Below are 19,916 nucleotides of genomic sequence, written 5' to 3'. Positions count from 1 at the left end.
TTCTTTATTGAAAGTGCCGTTTATTCAAGGGAGGCGTCTATAAAGCTAATATTTGAGTGAGGCATTAATTAGAGAGTGGCGTTAATTGAAATCAGTTGGGTACTTGAATATGTAATTAACATTTCTGATTTGATTTACACCTTTTAGTCTGCAAAACACCTTTGGTCCTATAAATGAATGCATTTGTTTTGTGTGTTAATTAAATAATAAGAACTAATAAAAGTTCTTCTATCCTCTAACGCAACTTCATTAATCTTGGTGATGTTTTAGGAAAATGAGATTATGTATGTGAATTTGGTTTAAGAAAATATGAAAATATTCTAATTCAGCCTTAAGTATTTAAAATAAAAAAATCAACAATAAATAAGATGTTAGGTTTCTTAAAGATTTTCATTGAAAAATTATACTTAAAATATAATAGCTGGAACCAATCACTCAGATTTCAGTTCCTGTTTGGCAGCACACTACAATAAAGAGCTTAATTCTGAGCTCAGTACTAAAGCTGTGGATCAGCTAGTCACCATCTTTGTTCACCATCTTTTTTTGTTGCAATTGGTACTAAGTTAAAACTCAGCTGGGGATGATCCTGAGATATTGTCTTAATGTTACTCCGCAATTTAGTACGCAACTCTGTTTTAAATCTACAAGTGCATTAAAATTGATCCTGGCTGTTTTGTGGCTGTTCTTGGGTATTTTTGTATTATTATTATTTTATTAGTTAGTTGTGTATTTTAAATGTTTATAATTCTTAATTTGCTTTGATATGTCTGCTATGTGTTTTATTTTGTGTTATTTTTATATTTTGTTTAATTTTTGTAAGTCACTTTGATAAAAGCATCTACTAAATAATTCAATAATAAGAAATTCATGTAAACTGAGGGTTCCCTTTAACCTAGTGTGCAATCAGAGATGACAGATTGATTCAAAATTTGTGCAACATAGTTGTTTTTAATTCTGCTTAAACGCTAACATTATTGAACAACCTTCTGTTGGCTAAACGGTGCATCACAGAGTGCCTCTGTCATAGATAGTGTTCCTTTCCATATCTGTTTACTATGTAAACATGAATCATTGGTTTGTATGAAATTGAATATGATTGTGGACCACTGTTATTTCTTTTTATTTTTTTTAATTGAACCAATCCATGATATAATGCATCACACATCTGGTAATTATAAATAATTCAGTGTTACATGATTAGCAATGAGTAGCTGTTTTCAGCAGTTACAAACTTTAACACTCAGTTTTTCATTTGTAGCAGTTTCTTAATTTTTTGTTTAATCAGCAATTGTATTATTTTCTCCCAATTTGACATATCCAATTATTTTTAGGCTCAGCCCCCCGCTACCGCCTCCGTGCTGACTCGGGAGCGGCGAAGACGAACACATGCTGTCCTGCGAAGCATGTGCCGTCAGCCAACCACTTTTATTCACACTGCCGACTTACCATGCAGCCACCTCAGAGCTACAGTGTCGGAGGACAACCCAGCTCTGGGCATCACTCGTCTGATGGAAATAAATATAATAGAGGCAAGTCAGGGGCACTAATGCCTAGTTAGATCTACATGTGTTGATAAATCATTCATAAAGACTATTTGGATCCAGACAAAAAATAAAATAAATAAATAAATAAATAAATAAATAAATAAATAAATAATAATAATAATAATAATAATAATAATAATAATAATAAAAATAAAAGGGCTCGTTTGCCCTCCTAATTGTGTATACATTTGAAGGAGCAGAAATAAAAAGCCATTACAAGCTTTTTTTCCTTGCAGAATATAAATTGTTTTACTGCATTCGGGTTGAATATATATGAGGATCTTAAAATCTGACCATGGAAATGCATGATAAACACAAAGAATAATCGGGGTTTAAAAATTGTAGTCAATGTATCAACCATGCACAAACAATGCCTGAGGGGGAATATCAGGGCTCACGTGAATAGAAAAAACTGCCAAGAAGTAGCTGCTCTGTGCATTATACTGCTAATAGTGTGTGAGACACCGCACTAGACGGTAATGGTGATTATCACTTATAATTCTGGTCAATTCACTAGAATTGCCCAGGGACACTGTTTTTACTAAAAGTCTTAACAAATGTTAAAAATGGCCACTTTCCATTTCAACGTGCAGCATCATTGTGTTTCTATAGCTTTGTTTGAGTAGCAAAATCCAACGGTCTTTAAATCTGCTGGATAAGTAACGTTATGTGGATATACCTCACATGACTTCCAAATGTATTAATTGAAATAAGAACAGATATGTACACACAATAAAGCTAAAACCAGGAATTTGACACTCTTGCCAATTTAAAAGGCCATTTAAATGATGTCTTGTTTTGACACCAATAGGTTTAACTAAATATAGATGTATGAGCAGTTGTTACAAAAGTTACACATATTGACATAACAATCTTCCGAGCTGTAAAAGTTAATTGGAAGGCCACAAGGTTCAATATATATTGGAGTGGATACAAGTCAAACTTCATCTTGCGTAATACAACTCTAACTACATTCCAGTGCTGATACATCACTGTCATGCTTGCCCTTATACCAAACACTACATTGCAGTGGTGCTCAAAACTACTGGGCTCTGTTGGCACGAAGTCCAAAAACTGATATTTAGACTGCAGGAAGGTAGCAAACACCCCCATGTACGGACAATGTGAATCCTTTGTCTTAACTATTTATCAATCCCTTGCGAGATTTGTACACCCAAAGTATCATTCAGATAGATTAAGTCCCAGACAGCCTTTCACAGAGGGGTGCCCACCTAACGTAAGATCTCTTCATTAAAGACCCTGCCAACCAGAGGCAATCAATCTGTTTGGTACCACTGTTTTTTGTTGGGTTTTTTTGTTAACCATGCCTGCAAATTCGAAGTACAGCATTGTATCATTTCTAACATGTATACTGATTGAGTTGGTCTTCAGGCAAGTGTGATTCATACGATACAGAAGGAAAACTGCAGACTTCTGCTGTTTGCAGAAATAAACATACAATGTGGTCTCAGGCTCTTAATGGGGGTCTGTCTAGCTGCAGTCTTCCTTCAATACACAGTACTTTTAAAACCATGTATGCCACTGCTTGAACTGTTGCTACAGCCACAGCACCAGTGAGTGTCCCAGCCCCACTTAAAAGTCTAGAGTAGTCCAAAATGTCTCCAATTAAACCATCAACCTCAACTGGCAACCTGCTCCAGTAATAGTTTGGTCTCAAAGACCAACATCTTAACGTTCAACTTAATAGCAAGCTTTGTAGGAAAGTACGCGTATAATGCTGATGTTAGTATTATTAACTCATCACCTGATAGGAGACCTAATACACTCTGCATTTTCACGAAACCTGTTATTTACAACATCCAGTATCAGCTAAACAAGTGCCTTATTTAGACTGGGGGAGTCATTTCCGGTTGTACACAGGGAGGAGTGAGCAGCTCAGCGCAGGCTTCTCCCAAGCCCAGAGCTGTTTGTTTACATGTGGGGGAACCCCACACAGCTACTAGCCTGCAGCATGGACTTGGCACTGCCCCCACCTGCCTGTAGTATGAGACAGACAACCACTCATCCCAGCACAGGCGGATTATATACATTACTGTAAGACATGCTTTTACCAGTCATGATTGATTTGGACTATAACAAGGGCTTCTGTTTTTCTGTTTTATTAATTACATTTTTCGGTGCTTGTTTTCAACTATTTTCAAGATACCCAGAAATCAGATTTTTTGGGGGGCTGTCACTTTTTATACACTGTATGAAATTTTGGTTAATAAAAACAATCCTGCATACAGTAATACAACTATTTCTTCAACATACATTATTTGCATAGTCAAAAGTAAAAAGCTACTGTCCTGTTCCTGGTACACAGATGGCTTCACTGAATTATTTTTTTTCAGATTGAAATCCATCAATAAATATAAAATACACCCTAATGAACTAGTCATGAATTAAGAAACTTCTGTCACTTCATTTCAGAGGAAAAATTAAATAAACGCTTGTACATTCAGTGTAGATTACATTATATACCTGTAATGTAATACAAATAATATGGTTTAACTGAACTCTATACATGGTATAGATAAGATACAACACTGGGATCATTAAAAAATAATAATAACACCCTTGAGGCAACTGGTGTACTCGCATTAGGAACAGCCCAAGATTAATATTTCTTACCTACCCTGTCTTCTGCAAGAATAATTTTCTAATGCCTTTGGTTAAAAAGATTCTATGGGGCAAATATTGGAAGAATGAAGCAAACACTGCTTGAAACATACTTAATAGCAAACATTATCATGTTTGTGTTGGGTCATGTAAGAATTGTGATGGACTGTGAAAAAGATTTGCAACAGACACCAGTGCATAAATAACAGTGTCTGAAATCCATTGTTTCTCTCCTTTCACTAAATGCTTATGCTAAAGTAAATGAATGTGTCTCTTTATAAGTACAACACTAGAAATGCTATATTCTTAATTGTTACTTTTTTTCCCTTCTCGATTTGTATAAGATTAGACATATATGTTGACACATATCATTAACCAATCAACAGTTTTTTTTAGTCTTTGATAGGTGGTTAGTTTTTTTTTTCTTCATGTTCTGTAGAAAGCTTGCCATTATTATTTTACTCACCAAATTACCATGTAAATTAAAAAATAAATAAATAAATAAATAAATAAATAAGCAGAGCTCAGGGTCCTGGTAAAGTTGCCCCCCCCCCCACCACCACCACCACCATATTAGGTTTGATGCCAAATAGTTTCTTCCATACATTGCATAATCATCATTTCTTTAAACTCACATTTCTGTGTCGTGGGTTTTTGTCCTGAACTACTGAAACATTGCTTGTACCTTGTATTCAGCCAGTAGCCTCTCTAGAACACCGGCCTCTCAATTACTTCACTATCAAGAATGAATCAACTATCAACAACATACTTAAAATACAAAAAATAAAAAAAAAACGTACTCAGTAAAAATAACATCCATTAAAAACAAATGAAATTTGACATTAAAAATCTCTTTGGGACATACATTGTAAAACCCCTTAATTTCATAGGATGCATTGGTTAGACCTGTCATGTTAATTAACATCAATTAACAAGACAGGCGGTCTGACCAATGCATCCTGCATAAAACGGGTTGTACTGAATTAGCAGGCTCCTAGTACAGTTTGATAATTAAGATTTTTACCATATCGGAGATACACTACTTAGCAATATATTCTGCAATGTGGCCTTTTTACCATTGTGTGACCGATGACAGTCACAATCCCAGTATTGATTTACAAAGTAGTTCAAATTCCCCAGTCGCTGTTAATTAACATGCTGCTGAATAATATCTTTTGACAATGGTTGTCCATTTTGAATAATGCGACGGCTGTCAACATTAATTACAGGGCATTGAAAAAGAAGCATGTGACATTTAAAGTCTGGGATTTATGAACATGTATTCTAATAATTTAGGCAATAATACTGAATTTCACTTTAACTCTGATTTAGTTGGGGTTTGTTTTTACCTGGTGGAAATCACAAGCCTTTTTCTTCAGCAGCAACGTCTCCTGAAAACAACAAAACAAAAAAGGAAAAGCAACAGTTAGCTTTGCAAGAATGGGGCTTCCTTGTACTTCGGTTGTATTCAACCTGAAAATACAGCTGAAGTACAGTGAACACCATTGTGCAGCATGCAGCATGTGGATTTATTGCATACCTGCTGATAAATACTTAAGACAATTCCGAGTATGGCTAATGAATGTCTGCACACCCTGAGTACGTAGGAAACTGCAGTCGCTATTTTTTTATATTACCATTATTACAGAAGTAATGCTAAGAGAGCAAGCCTGCACCGCAGGGGAGGAACATCTGCGGAAAAAACCTGGCTCACTGAACTGACATGTGAGGAGAAAAGACAGGTCCGGTAAATAAAGAAATTCGATCACTCACCACCAGAATCTGCAGAGATGTGTAGTAATGCACAAACAAAAAAGCAAGCTAGACAGGTTCTGATTTGGGGTTTAATAGGGAGTTTGACAGATATTACTGATAACTAAAAATAATCCCAAATATCTACACCAATTTTTTATATATTTTTTGTACTCAAATATTTTTCTAAGACTAAGACTAAAAATATAAAATGACAAAGATTAACCTGGCCCATTTCTCTATGGCAACAGTTTTTTAAAACTGCATATGACCTTTTAAAAAATGTTTGTATTAACCATTTTCCAGAGCTCAGCCTCTTTGAAACAAACAAGGTACAACAAAGTCAGCACAGCAAGCTTCAGCCGGAAACAATAATGCATAATGGCGGCAATGGTCTGCAAATGAAAACTTGGCTTTTGAAAAAAAAAAAAATAAAATCAATTGACTAATCCAAAGAAAATAGAACTGAACCAATACAGAAAGCAATTTTACATAAGCAATTAGTCACCTTGCCTAGTTATCAGACACATTTCTGGATCCTTTCTATCATGTTCCAATTACAGTAACCACCCCATTCGAAAGAACAGGATTTCAGCATCAGTGCTCTGTGCTGATTGTAGGGAACATTAGAAGCTGAAGTAAGATTTGGAACAAGAGCAGGTAGTTCAGCCCATCAAGACTCATCGCTTCATAGCACACCCTACTTGAGAAAGTAGGGCCTCAGATTAGATTGGATAAGTGGATTGTGAACAACAGCAATGCGTGGTATAGATTGTATGAGCTCTGTAAAGAGTAGGAAACCAGGCCTCTCAGTTTTCAAATGCTTCTGTTTGAAGAGGTATGAATATCAACAAAGCACTGCCCTTCAGTGTTTGTTAAATTAAAACTGACTGGAACAATTTAGCTTTACTTACTGAATATACAGGAGAGGCTAAATGACATATAATCTCTGGTGCCCAGAACAAATGTAAGTATACAGCTACACCTATTGTAATTTGTATATTAATAAATTATGTAGTTTCCCTTTGAATTAAAACAATTTTTTTTTTCTTATTTAAACATTTATGTTAATTTGAGAACATTTACATTCATAAAAGAAAGTGCCACCAAATGTATTAATATAACTAAACAAAATTGCTAAGGTTACCTGGAAGCATTTCTTTACTTGTGTGGCTAATCTGCCATTAAGTGAAAAAAAATATATATATATATATATATATATATATATATATATATATATATATATATATATATATATATATATATATATACTATTAGGAATGTGACTCGACGTGGTACAGCTGCACCATGTCTGCTGTTTAAAAAGTGCCATTATAATATTATTCATAGCACTGCAGATCAGGTGTAGGGGGAAATTATCCATATAAGCATATTTATACAGAATTCTATATTGATTTTAGTTCAATAACTAGAACTCCTCCCGTTTGAACGAGCGTGAAGAAACAACTAATCTAAGAGCAGAGCTTCAAACTATACCTTTTAGCAACGCTCTGACGAGTCATGATTGGCCTGCGCTTTCTGCTGGTTTGCTTAATGCATTTCCTGCTCCAGTTTGCCACCTGGTGGCAGGACTAATGAAGTGCAGCAGATTTCATGTAGTCAGAAAAAACAGAATTGCAAAGCTGTGACATTGTTGTGTTGTTCCAACAGGTAAATAATAGCTAACTGTGGCTACCACTGTATGCAGCTGTGGAAGAAAAAAAAAATACACCACCCACTCGATATATTGTAGGTGTCAGGGTCCAAAATAAATCTGCTATATATCGAAGGCCGCAAAATAGCGAGAGACCCATAGAAAAAGAATAGGCTAATAAATACTGTATAATACTTTTCACATAAAAAGCAGCACACCATTTTAATTTGTACAGTGGAGGGTAATTGCTTCTCAACAACTTCAGTCTCCAATTAATTTCATGAGTCTTCCTCTCCTTTCTCAAACGCACAAACCCACTGCATTGAAAGAATCCATTCCCAACAACAACACAGGGGGCTGCCTTGTGGCTTTTGCTCGTGCATTGCTGCCACACGTGAACACCTCATTGGCTAAAAAAAAAAAAAAAGTAGATATTTAATTTGCTTTGTGTTATTGTGCAATACGTGTGTATATGCTTTGTTTTTTATTGTTTTGTATATTGTTGTTTGTGATGTGCAGTATGAAATAAAACAAACAGTGATTCTAAGTGCCTATGTATATTGCAGCTAAGGCATATGCAGAGTTAGACAGTAAAAATTGGGAGCCAACTCTAGGATCTCGATATATCCGATTCTGCAGTATAGCTAGGGGCGATATAACGAGGGATGGGTGTATAAATATTATTTAGATATTTTACTGAACATCATATAATTAAAGAAACTAGTAAATAATATTGCAGTACCAGAAGCCATAAAAGTAGTACAGTATTTCATGTTAGATTTCAAAATGTCAGGGCTCCCGAGTTGGGCATCCAGTAAAGTCACTGTCACTGCCGACATGACAGGGAGTTCTGAGGGGGTGGCACAAAATTGGCCGAGTGCCGTCCGGGGGGAGGGAGGGCTAGGTCGGCCAGGTTGTCCTCGACTCTCCGCACACCAGCGACCCCTGTGGTCTGGCCAGGTGCCCGTGGGCTTGCCTTTAAGCTGTCCAGAGCTGCGTTGTCCTCCGACACTGTAGCTCTAGATGGCTGCATGGTGAGTCTGCAGTGTGTAAAGATGCTGGCGACTAAAAGCACATGCTTCAGAGGACAGCATGTGTTCGTCTTCGCTCCTCTCGAGTCAGCGCAGGGGTGGTAGCAGTGAGCTGTCCCAAAAATAAATCGACTAAATTAGGGAGAAAAATAATAATAATAATAATAATAATAATAATAATAATAATAATAATAATAATAATATTTTTGTTAAATATATGGACAACTACAAAGTGGTATGCAATTCAAATATTAACATAACATTATCTAGCGGGTTTCATATAATAGGAACATATAGTACTTATAAAGCTCTCGTGCATGCACTGTATTTTTTTTTCTTCTAAAAGTAAAAACAAACTGTCTGTAAACTGTCTGTTATATTAGTGTGTATAACGGCCTTGAATTCTGTGTTATTTATTTACAGTTAACAACATTTATTATACAAAAAAACACAATTTAAATAAGAGTGGTATGAACTTTGAACTGGGTAGCAGTTTCTGTTATACTATTTGAGCAACCTGTTTTGAGCAAACGGACGTGGGTGGGTGCGTGCATGCGTTCGTTCGCAGAGAAGCTGTAAGCTTGCCTCAGATGGGAGGTGGGTGATGTCTGGGGAGGTGGGGACATGAAAATATATAAATTTGGCTTATCGGCATTGTAAATCATTTCAGGAACAAAAATGCTAATATTCGTTCTAAGACGAAACACAAATAATGCAGTTTCCTAATTATGGACACTGACAACCGCATTATAAGGGGGTAGCACTGTATTTGTTGTATTTTCAAGTTAATTCTTTTATTTTTATTAAAAGATGCAAGTCCATGGTGCTTTTTTGCAGTATCTTTAGGCACTATCTATTTTTTTTAATGTAACATGCACTCTGTGTATTGCACCCTGTACCCCCCCCCCCCCCCCATTGCTTGCAGAACTGAGCAGTTTCATTTGACACAGAGCATGCACCCCTTGTAAAACACAAAGTAAAGCAAAGAATAGTACTTAGTAGAATAAATCATTCTTTAAAGTGTGTTCATGTACTATATTATCAATTTATCAATGTATACATTTAGCATAAACTGAACACTTATATTTTTCTCAAACATAAATAAAACCGTCACTTTTTTTCTGATACACATGTACACTGCACTCATGTATGTATGTATCGCATCTGGTATACATTTTGTGTATAGCGTTTCGCAATGCTTCTTAAATTTGTAAAAGGGTGCATGTAGTATTGAGAATTTTACAGTACTGCATGTCTACTGATGTTCTTACAGCATATTGTATGTACTGCACACGTTCATATAGTATAAGCTCATGTTTAAATCTTCATATATGTGTGTCTGTGTGTGGGGAGGGGGACGACGGGGGACGGGGTTAATATACCAGTGTGGTAAAAGTTTCAACAAATGCCATACTAGTCAACCTGCATGTATTAATCAGCCCTAATACTTGCATGGTAGGACTGTATATTATTTAAAATGTCAAATAAGTTTGTGTTTATTTTTCTTATTTGCTCATATTGCCAGGACAAGGGCAAACAAAAAAGGGACTTGCTGAATTGTATATGCACTCTGAATACCGGGTTGAATTCATTTGTATTTGGATGGGTTTGCTCTGTCTCTCATCTCCTGCTAGGTACTCAGCTGAATACACAATTATACAGCACAGCTGACTGATAACATTGAGGTCTGTTACCAGATGAAATTCTCACAGAGATTACAGGGATGAGCCATGTCACTGCAGAGTAAAATGAACCTGCAAATGTTATTGTACAATACACTGAGTTGATGAGGCTGACCTTTCAAGTTCCACATATACACCAGGTCGCTGTAGTCTATCTCTCTGTCATTCGTGTCTCGCTTAGTGACAGGCAGGTACAGTACTGTGTATCGACTGCTGGATGAATCCATCTTCTTTCCTAAAGAGCAGACAAGACATTTCCACAGCTGGGGTCTGTAGTACATGCATCTGCTCACAACATTCATGTAGTTTACATGAAATAGCAGTTTTGTTTTCTTCACAGACCCAACCTCCATCCTTTGAAAACTCCTCAAGAGGTTTGATTATTATTTTTTTATTATTTTTGGGTCCTCGTTAAAAAAACAGGGATCCTTACATGCTGATCACGTCTGTACGTAACAGCTCATTTCTACTATTTCTAGCACCAGTATTAACTTATCCTTTGATTATTAAGAGTAAAACATATATTTAACAGTAGTTACATCACTTTATTAAAAAGCTTACTAGGCATTTCTTTTCAATAACAGTCTATTTGTGCATTCATGAAAATGGGGTTACTTTTTTTATTCAAAAACAAGGGACCCTGTGTCTGTGTCTGGGTATCTGTCACACTGGATGGCGAACACGATAACTGCCTTGATGAATGATTTATTAGACACATTTAGCAGGTACTGTCGGATTATGAGGACACTCAAACTGAGGTACAAGGATCAAGCTTCTTACTGAGGCTCCGGATCTTATCTTATCAGGCAACACAATTTAATGGCATGGTGTTGTTGCTGTCTGTCATCTACAGAAGGTTGCAAGCATACTTTCTTCATCACTGGGATCTATATTTTTATTGATTTATTTATTTTTAATTTTTCCAATTTGGATAATCTGTGTTTTATATAGAGGGGAAACTGAATGATCATTTCTGTTTTATATAGAGGGGATACTGAATGATCGTTTCTCTTTTATATATAGAGGAAACTGAATGATCGTTTCTGTTTTATATAGAGGTGATACTTAATGATCGTTTCTGTTTTATATAGAGGGGATACTGAATGATCGTTTCTGTTTTATGTACAGAGGATACTGAATGATCATTAATTGTAGACAGGATGATGTCCTAGTAAACCCAAAAGCAGCGAGTGGTTTATGTAAGGACACTCTCCTAAGGAGAACCAAAAACATGTATCACAAACGAGCATTCAATATTATGTTTATCCCACATTTGCAAACTCAGATCATAACATGTTCTAATTTGAAGTGCTTTTAAAACCTCAAAAAGTAATGACACAAGCTAAAGTTTACAATTTTAAAAATGCAAAGTATGAAGGAATGAAACAGAGACTAACAGAATTAGATTGTAGTAAAATACAGAAAACATCCAGAGAAAGGATGGCTAGTTTAAAAACAAAATGTAGTACTAGAGGCACAAAACCAATACATCCCAAAAGCAGACAAATAAATATCTCAAACAAAATGGCCAAAATGCTTTAATAGATCAATTAAAAAAGATATTAAGAAAAAAAAAATACTTTAGAGAGTGTTTAAAAGGGACCAACAACAAAGTACACAGAAAGAGTAGAGTACTTGAAACTGCAAGCGCAAGTCAAAAAGGAAGGTAGAAAGGCCAAAAGAGAGATAGAAATGAACATTGCCAAGGAGGCTAAAACCAACCCCCCCCCCCAATATTATAACAGCAAAAGAACATTCAAGGAGGAAGTAAAATGTCTAAGCGTTACAAAAAAATAGCAAATATATCAAATTATTGCTTTTCACTAGTTTTTACAAAGGAGGCTATGGATAACATGCCCCATATGTTAACCTGTTCCTATCCAGTTTTAAATAACTTTAGCATAACAGAGGCATAAGTGTTAAAGGTACTAGGAGCTTCAGAAAGCTTTTGACAAAGTCCAACATAAAAGATTAATTCTCAAACTGAACGCAGTACGGATTCAAGGAAATGCATGCACATGGATTAGTGGTTAACATGTAGAAAACAGAAAGTATTGATTAGAGGAGAAACCTCAAAATGGAGCAAAGTAACCTGTTGCAGGCACCTTTGGAATATACTTCCTGTGCTATAAGAAACTAAATCCTTTTGCATGGAAGGTATCTCTAGCTCTGGTGTCTGGATCTTCATTTGGTCCAGATTCAGTTACTATGAATTTTCCTACTGATGATATAGATGAAGGAATGGGCTGGAAACCCAGTGATATGAAAAACAGTGAATTCTAGCCCGCACCTGTGTTTTGGATGAAGGGAATCCCTCTTAAGGTTGCCCTTTGTTAGCAATGTCAAATGTATCAAGAAAATAGCTATCAATCCAGTACTATTGTTGCTGGTGAAAGAATGACTGAATAAAGGAAGTAGGAGCAAGTCTCTGGTAAACTGTCAAATATAGGGGTGAGTTATCAATGATAGGGTCAAAACCTTGCCCTGCTTGTAGCCATATGGTTAAGTATTGTCAAATGCTATATCAACGTGATGGCCCTGAAGGAGTGTCATTCTTGCATCTGAATATTGATCCATATAATGTAAGATGAGTCGAAGGTGTGAGGTGTCAAACTGATCATACTGGGCACATTTGGGGAAGCTGGGATGTAAAGAAAGTATCCCTGCTAGACATGCCCAGATATCTTGCAGGTATCAAGTAAAGCCATTTGCTTGACATAACTGGGAGAACGTAAAATAAATGATTGAAGTACCTTACTTATAAATGTATTATGATATATTATTTCTGTTAGTTTACAATATAATATGATATACCCTGTTATTAGTCTACTGTATTATTGTTTAACATGTTATTTGTACCAGTAAGAATATTATTAGTGGAATTGGATGCCGTCTGTGTAGGGTTGTTCATTACTAAAAAAATCATGCTGGCATGCTGAAAAGACTTGAGTCTCTCTTATCAAGAGGTAGAATCTCTAAAATAAACACAAAGCTTCTTTTGGCATTACAATTCAGTGAAGCATAGGAGAGCACTTGACTCTGAAAATAGCAAATAAGTGTAATGGCAGTTAGAATTAAATTAAAAGACATAGTTAGTCATGATTTTACTTTAATGAAAGAACAATAAGAAGTCTATTAATAGAAAGACTATAAAGATTTGAAACTAAGATATAGTATTATAATATATGAAACTATAAATATAGTGCAGAAATTAACTAGAAGAAAAACTTCAGTCAAAACATAATGGTACCAGTCTGTGTCAGGCTATAGCAGGCTTGTCAAAGAGAAAGTAATTTGTCTTTCTTGCTTGTAGGGTAGTTAAAGGACTCTTAGCCACTAATACAAATTCAAATGATTGGGGGGGGGGGAATTAATGAAGACTTGGTAGAAAGCAGTGAGGGAGACCATGTTTAGATTTAGTAAAAATGACATATGTCTGAGAAAATGCTTACAAAAGGCTCTTCTATTAATGGTGAACAACTTCGACAGAAAAGCAGACAGTTTGGAACTTGCCCAAACATGACTTTTGTAGAAACACAGAGAGAGGTCAAGTTAGTTAGCTTAGTTTAAAGCATAGAGTATCTAACATGGAACTGTTATATTCTAACTATATTTTTGACAGCCTAGATTTAACTGAAACTAATTGGATTTATAATTGTTGACTTACAAGCTTGCTATGAACCTCCTATCAGCCTTTATCCAACATTAATTTATTAATTGTTAAATCACATCTATACATGTAATAAAGCCAGCTTACTGCAGAGGATGTTTTTAATGTTATATTAAAAGATAAGTATATTTTTAACCCAGTTTGGGAATAATTAAAATGAAGTAAGTGTTCTATATTAAACACATCTTTATATAAGTATTCTTCGTATTCTTGCACTGTATTCATTTGTATGCTGTGTCCATGTACTTCCTGGTACCAGAAACAATAACATCAGTTCAACAGTTCACCTCACATAGTTTGGAGATGTGAGTGAGGTGGACTGTGGAATGATGGTTAATTAATCACATAAAAGGAGTTACCGGGTGCTTTGAAAATATTATTCACTTAAAGGACAGGAATTGTCAAGGCAGATTCATGTTTGGGATTTAATTAACCCTTAGTGGTCCATTTATTCAGCGCTTATCAGGTGCGTCATGTCCAATTTATTTTCTCACGCGCTGTTTTAAATATTTTATTCAGCGCAAAACAGGTTTAAAAGACAATGAATCACAAAAGGACATTCGTACTGCATCCAGCCAAGCCCCCCCCCCCTTATTAGCTGTATTTTTCACATACCTCTTTATAGACATGCATACTGATAAATCCTCTCCTGATCACTCGTTTCATCACCAAACTCCTCAACAATGCGATCCAAGTCATTATTTTATTACTATAACATCTCCAAAAGCTCTGCAAATGTCTGTGATATTCTTTGAATGCTGGATGCGGAAGCAGCTATCTCCTTTGTTATGTCCGTGTTATCTCTGTAATGCATGAGGATATGAGATAAGCCCTTTTTTCGGTTTCCCTGCAAACAGCACAAACGTTGAGTCATATAGCATTCGTTTGTGCTAAGTTTGTGCCGTTGAAACAAATGTTTTTACTATTATTGTTTCTGAGATATTACCAATATTTTTTAGGGCAGTGACGTCACTCAGCCCCCCTACAGTAACGCAACTGAATCAAACTTGTCTCATTCGTTTGTGCCAGTTTGTGCCATTGAAACAAACGTTTTTGCTATTATTGTTTCTAAGATATTAACAATATTATGTTTGGGGAGTGACGTCACTCAGCCCCCCTACTGTAACGGAATTGAACCAAAGTTTGTGTTTTTATTATTATTATTATTATTATTATTATTATTATTATTATTATTATTATTATTATTATTTACTAGGGTTGACCTGGACAGTCCGGGAATTGGCATCTGTGGCCGAGTGGCAGGAATTAACAAACCCAAATACCCTAATGTCCGGTTTTAGGTGAAATGCATAAAAAACACCAACTTTCCTTTAATATTTTCTTTGACAGTAGACGTGCTGACAATGGGGCTGGTGAAAGGCTGCTGGGGTTGGTGGTCTCCAGACCTCCACCCCCTTCTTCGTCACCATTAGCTCCTTTTTGTGGGGCTCCGGTCACCCTACTTCCTGCAGTGAAAATGCTGCAGTGGGTGCAGGTCTCCTGACCTCCCCCACGATCTCTGGCAGCGAAACTGCTGCTGGGGTTGGTGGTCTCTGAACCTCCGCACCCCTTTGTGGCCAGCAGCTCCCCTTGGTAGGGTTCCGGCCACTGTACTTCCTGCTGCCATGCAGGGCTGGCAGTGACCCCAGGCGAAGCAAAGCTGGCAGCGACTCCAGGCAATGCGAGCAGCAGGCAACCTTGGGTGGTGCAAGGCAGGCATCCTTGGGCGGTGCTGAAGTCAGGACCAGTCGTGGTGTTGTGGTTGGCAACTGTGGCAGTGGCTGCGGTGGTGCTGGCCCTATTCGTGGCCACTGTGGCCAGGCTGTTTAACACCGTGCTCCCCCCAGCAGACTAGGCAGAGGCAGCTCCAGCTCCTCTCCTCGTGATGGTGACGGTGAGGAGGGAAGTGATACCAGCAGACATTTACCCTCTGCTGGTGGAAGTGGACTCTGCCGGTGGAGGCAGAGGCAGCTACTGCTTCTCTGCTCCTAGTGGTGGAAGCTGAACCAGCAGGCATTCTCCCTCTGCTGGCTGAGGCAGGAACAGCAGGCACCCTTCCTCCACTGCTAGAGACCTGGTTTCTGGACATGTGGGCTTCCCCTTCCCGGGCTAGGGTCACATAGGCTCCCCCCCTGCAAGGCGCTGGATGCATGGACTCCCCCCTTCTGGGCGCTGGATGTACGGGCTCCCCCATTCCGGGCGCTGGATGCACGGGCTCCCCCCTTCCGGGCGCTGGATGCACGGGCTCCCCCCTTCTGGGCGCTGGATGCAAGGGCTCTGCCCTTTTGGGTGCTGGTGACCCTGCTACCTGTGCTGCTGTTCTGTTTAACACTGCCTCCAGGTAGCAGAGGACCAATTCCACCCCTTCCGTGCTTGGGGCGTGTTCCCTCTCATACGCCTCCCAGTGCATCAGCCACAGGACCTGGATGGCTATGGGCATAGACCAGGCCTCCAGCTCAACACTGTCCTAGATCTAGTCTCTCAGCCTGATGGCGTCTTCTGCCATTGCCTTTTTTTCTTCACAGTACTCTTCCATGCCTGAGTCTTAGAGGTACTGTTGTCCCGGTTCTGACACCACATGTGAACAGGCTGGCTGTAGGGTGACGTCAGGCCAGAAAGCAGTACACAGAGAGGCAGTACTGGCAGGTGAAACTGAGATGCTGTGGCGTTCAATGAGTTTATTAACACAGAAAATAAAAGGTTGAAAAAACAGCACATGGCACTTGATGCCAAAATAAACAGACAAACAAAATGAATAGACACTAACACACAGGGATGAACACTAAACAAACAAGTACCGTGCTGGGCTTCCAGCACGACGTAGCAATTGATTTTATTTACTTTAAACTTTATTTACATTACTCTCCTCACTCTCTCCCATTCCTTCTCCCTGAACACACAACCCTGAGTGAGTGAAACGTGCATTTATATATACTTGTGCCAGGATTCAGTTACTAATTAATTATTCACTTGAATCCCAGCACGTGAACTAATTTGTGCAACCCCATGCTCACATACTATTAAATATTTTAAATGCACGTGAAGTGCAATCCCTGTGCATAAATACAACTATATATTTTAAATCACTTGTGCTACACAGACCTATTTGTATCCCATGCACCAATATCTATACACCAACATTAACACACCGCACGCAACATATAACAAGCACAAACACACACACACACACACACACTTGTTTGTTGCCTAAACGACCACTATATATTAGTTTCATTTATCATCCAGCCACAGTACTTCCTGCAGTGAAAGTGCTGCAGTGGGTGCAGGTCTCCTGACCTCCCCCACGATCTCTGGCAGCGAAACTTCTGCTGGGGTTGGTGGTCTAGGGACCCCCTCCCTCTTCTTTGTGGCCGGCAGCTCCCCTTGGTAGGGTTGCGGCCACTGTACTTCCTGCTGCCATGCAGGGCTGGCAGTGACCCCAAGCGAAGCGAAGCGGGCAGCGACCCCAGGCGATGCGAAGCAGCAGACAACCTTGGGCGGTGCGAAGTAAGCATCATTAGGCGGTTTCCCCAAATCATTTGTGTGTAAGATTAGTCCTTTATATATATATATATATATATATATATATATATATATATATATATATATATATATAAAATAAAAATAAAAATCTACATCAGGTACCTCACCAACTTCTGTCAGTTTTTCCCTGCTACCATCTAGCTGTTGCACTCTATTGTTATGTCTGTTTGTTTGTTTTGTAGGTAGCTTCCTAAAACAAAATCAAATTTCCATTTCTAAAATCAAAAACATTATTGTACACATCAGCTTTATCAATGGCACATGTGCAAGCAATGAGACGTGTCAGGTTCACAGGCTCAGACTAGTTCATTGTGTAGATAAGGAGGGGTGGAGAATCTGGTGCGTTCCAGTCCCAGCAAAACAAGTTAACAATTCTGAATCATAAAACCATTTAAAAATATTGTTAAGGGGTCGTAAAAGTGTGCATGCATGTGGGGGGTGGGGTAATTACATGTACTGCCCCCCCCCCCCCCCCCCCCCCCCCACTACGGAGTTGTTGGGACTCGACCCCCTCGTCCCCCCAGGGATCTGCGCCTATGCACATTAGCTAGATTAAAGCACAGCTGTACAAACTGCATGATGCAGTGTCTAAAATGGATTCTCTTGTACAGGTGTTAAATGTAGAGCACAAATCAGCTCTGCACGAGAGAAGCTTTTACTGTTGAAGATGTTGATCGTCATTTTGATTTCTTTTTAAATAAATCTTTTAAACTTTGCAATTGATGTGGATTAGAAAACATTCCCAGCACTTTTAACTCATTCGTTATTTTAAGAATGCTTGTTTTGATTAATTAAAGATGAACTCAAGTACAAGTTACTTATTTAAATTAAAAAGTAACATTAATGTTACAAAATCTATAACAAATGGAGTGCTAGACATTATATACAGTCTGGCCACTTTATTAGGACCTAATTGGATTTGCCATTGTCACGGTTTGGTATAAGTTCTCTTGGTATACCCTCTGTCCCTCGATTACTCTTGAAGGCCGAACAAATGTCATAGTTCATTTAAGCATTATTGCAAATCAAGTCCACCCAAAAATGTTACTAGCTACTAGCTACTTTCAATATCACAATGCAACCATCCACTGTGCCAGAGTTGTGCACAAATGGTTTTGAGGAGCATGCTATCTTCCACGACCACAACAGTTTCCAGATCTCAATCCAATTGAGCATGTTTGGGATGAACATCACATTTGTCATCTTGATCCTCTGCCTACCTCACTGCATTAATTAAGTGAACTATTAGTAAAAAAATATATATGCTTATCCCTGGAGATGCCTTCCAGCAGCTTGTGGAGTTTGTACCATGTCGTGTCAAGGCTGTGATCCGGGAAAACACTGGTCCAACTCGATATTAGGTACAGAGTTTATTTCTTAGTTGTTTAATTCTAGTTTTGCAAAAATGTTGTCTGCTTTAACCCTTTGAGTAGTACGAACATACCAATACGTTCTGCAACTTTAAACTTGAATTACTGAGCTGACAAAACCACTTATCACATGATATTGTAACACTAGGTTTCTGTAACACCTTTTATTGGTCCCTTGCACCCTCTACCAGATATTGACTGAATTACATATAATGAACCCAGTCAAAAAAATGAAACAGTGTTCGTAAACCGGCAAAAATCGTTCAGTGAGAAAGAAATATTAGTAATAATACTGAATTCAAATTCCAATTTAAATTCAAATACATACAATTCTTCCACTGAATCGGATGTCAGTGAGTGTGTCAGTGAAGACATAAACTAAGAATATTTACAGTCAACATCAAGTGACAGTGAAGAGGTGGCACCAAGCTATGTGCGTTGCTCCATGATTCAAGGAGAATCAATACGCTGAAGCAATAGAAAATCTCACTCCCTCCGCCCCCACAACCTGTTTATCCAGATATGATTTATTCATGTCTCTCTCTCTCTCTCTTTTTTTGTTATGACATGTTGTTGTGGTTGTTCCACCCTTTTGTTTATTGTTTATTGCCTACATGTTATTTTTTAGTCAAAACCTTTCCTTATGACTAAATAAAAAATATATTTATTGGTTTTATTTATTTACGGTAAAAATGATTTGTCTGTATTTCATCAGTATTCATTACATACATATGAACATATAGCTTACTTATTGTACGCTGTACTTGTAATAATCAAACGAATACAGTAGACAGAAAAAAAGGACCAGCAGTGCATTTTAGAACTCACTCACTCACTAATTGTTTAAAAGATCTTCTATCCTTCATTACTACTAACATAGATCCACATGTTGGCAATATTAACACTAGAACCTCATGGTAGTCATGTAGTCATTTTGATGGGTTTCACTTTTAAAATGTAAATTACTCTATGTGTGTTAAAGAGCCGCGGTTGTCTGTTCTTGACTTTTACTAAATACATTAAATACCCTGACGGTGTTTGAAAGGCA

General features: G+C 37.7%; 1 protein-coding gene across 3 annotated transcripts in view; it reads right to left on the bottom strand.

Moving 5' to 3' along the window:
- Positions 1 to 19,916, bottom strand: part of LOC121330057 (leucine-rich repeat-containing protein 4C-like) — a 674,313-nt gene that overhangs the window by 329,497 nt on the left and 324,900 nt on the right. Inside the window, exons 1-2 of one of the 3 annotated variants that reach the window (XM_041276313.1) lie at positions 10,401 to 10,480; positions 5,516 to 5,557 (exon numbers count right to left, since the gene is read on the bottom strand). The exons of 1 other annotated variant lie outside the window; for it this stretch is intronic. The gene's annotated coding sequence lies outside the window, so the exon portion shown is untranslated. Of the gene's footprint in view, positions 1 to 5,515; positions 5,558 to 10,400; positions 10,481 to 19,916 lie in introns of those variants that run through there. One more of the 3 variants, XM_041276311.1, reaches the window with a different exon arrangement.

This window comes from Polyodon spathula, chromosome 17, assembly GCF_017654505.1.
Source record: "Polyodon spathula isolate WHYD16114869_AA chromosome 17, ASM1765450v1, whole genome shotgun sequence".
Classification (NCBI taxonomy): domain Eukaryota; kingdom Metazoa; phylum Chordata; class Actinopteri; order Acipenseriformes; family Polyodontidae; genus Polyodon; species Polyodon spathula.
The sequence above is the reverse complement of the archived record's forward strand: the minus strand, read 5'-3'. Positions and strand labels throughout refer to the sequence as shown.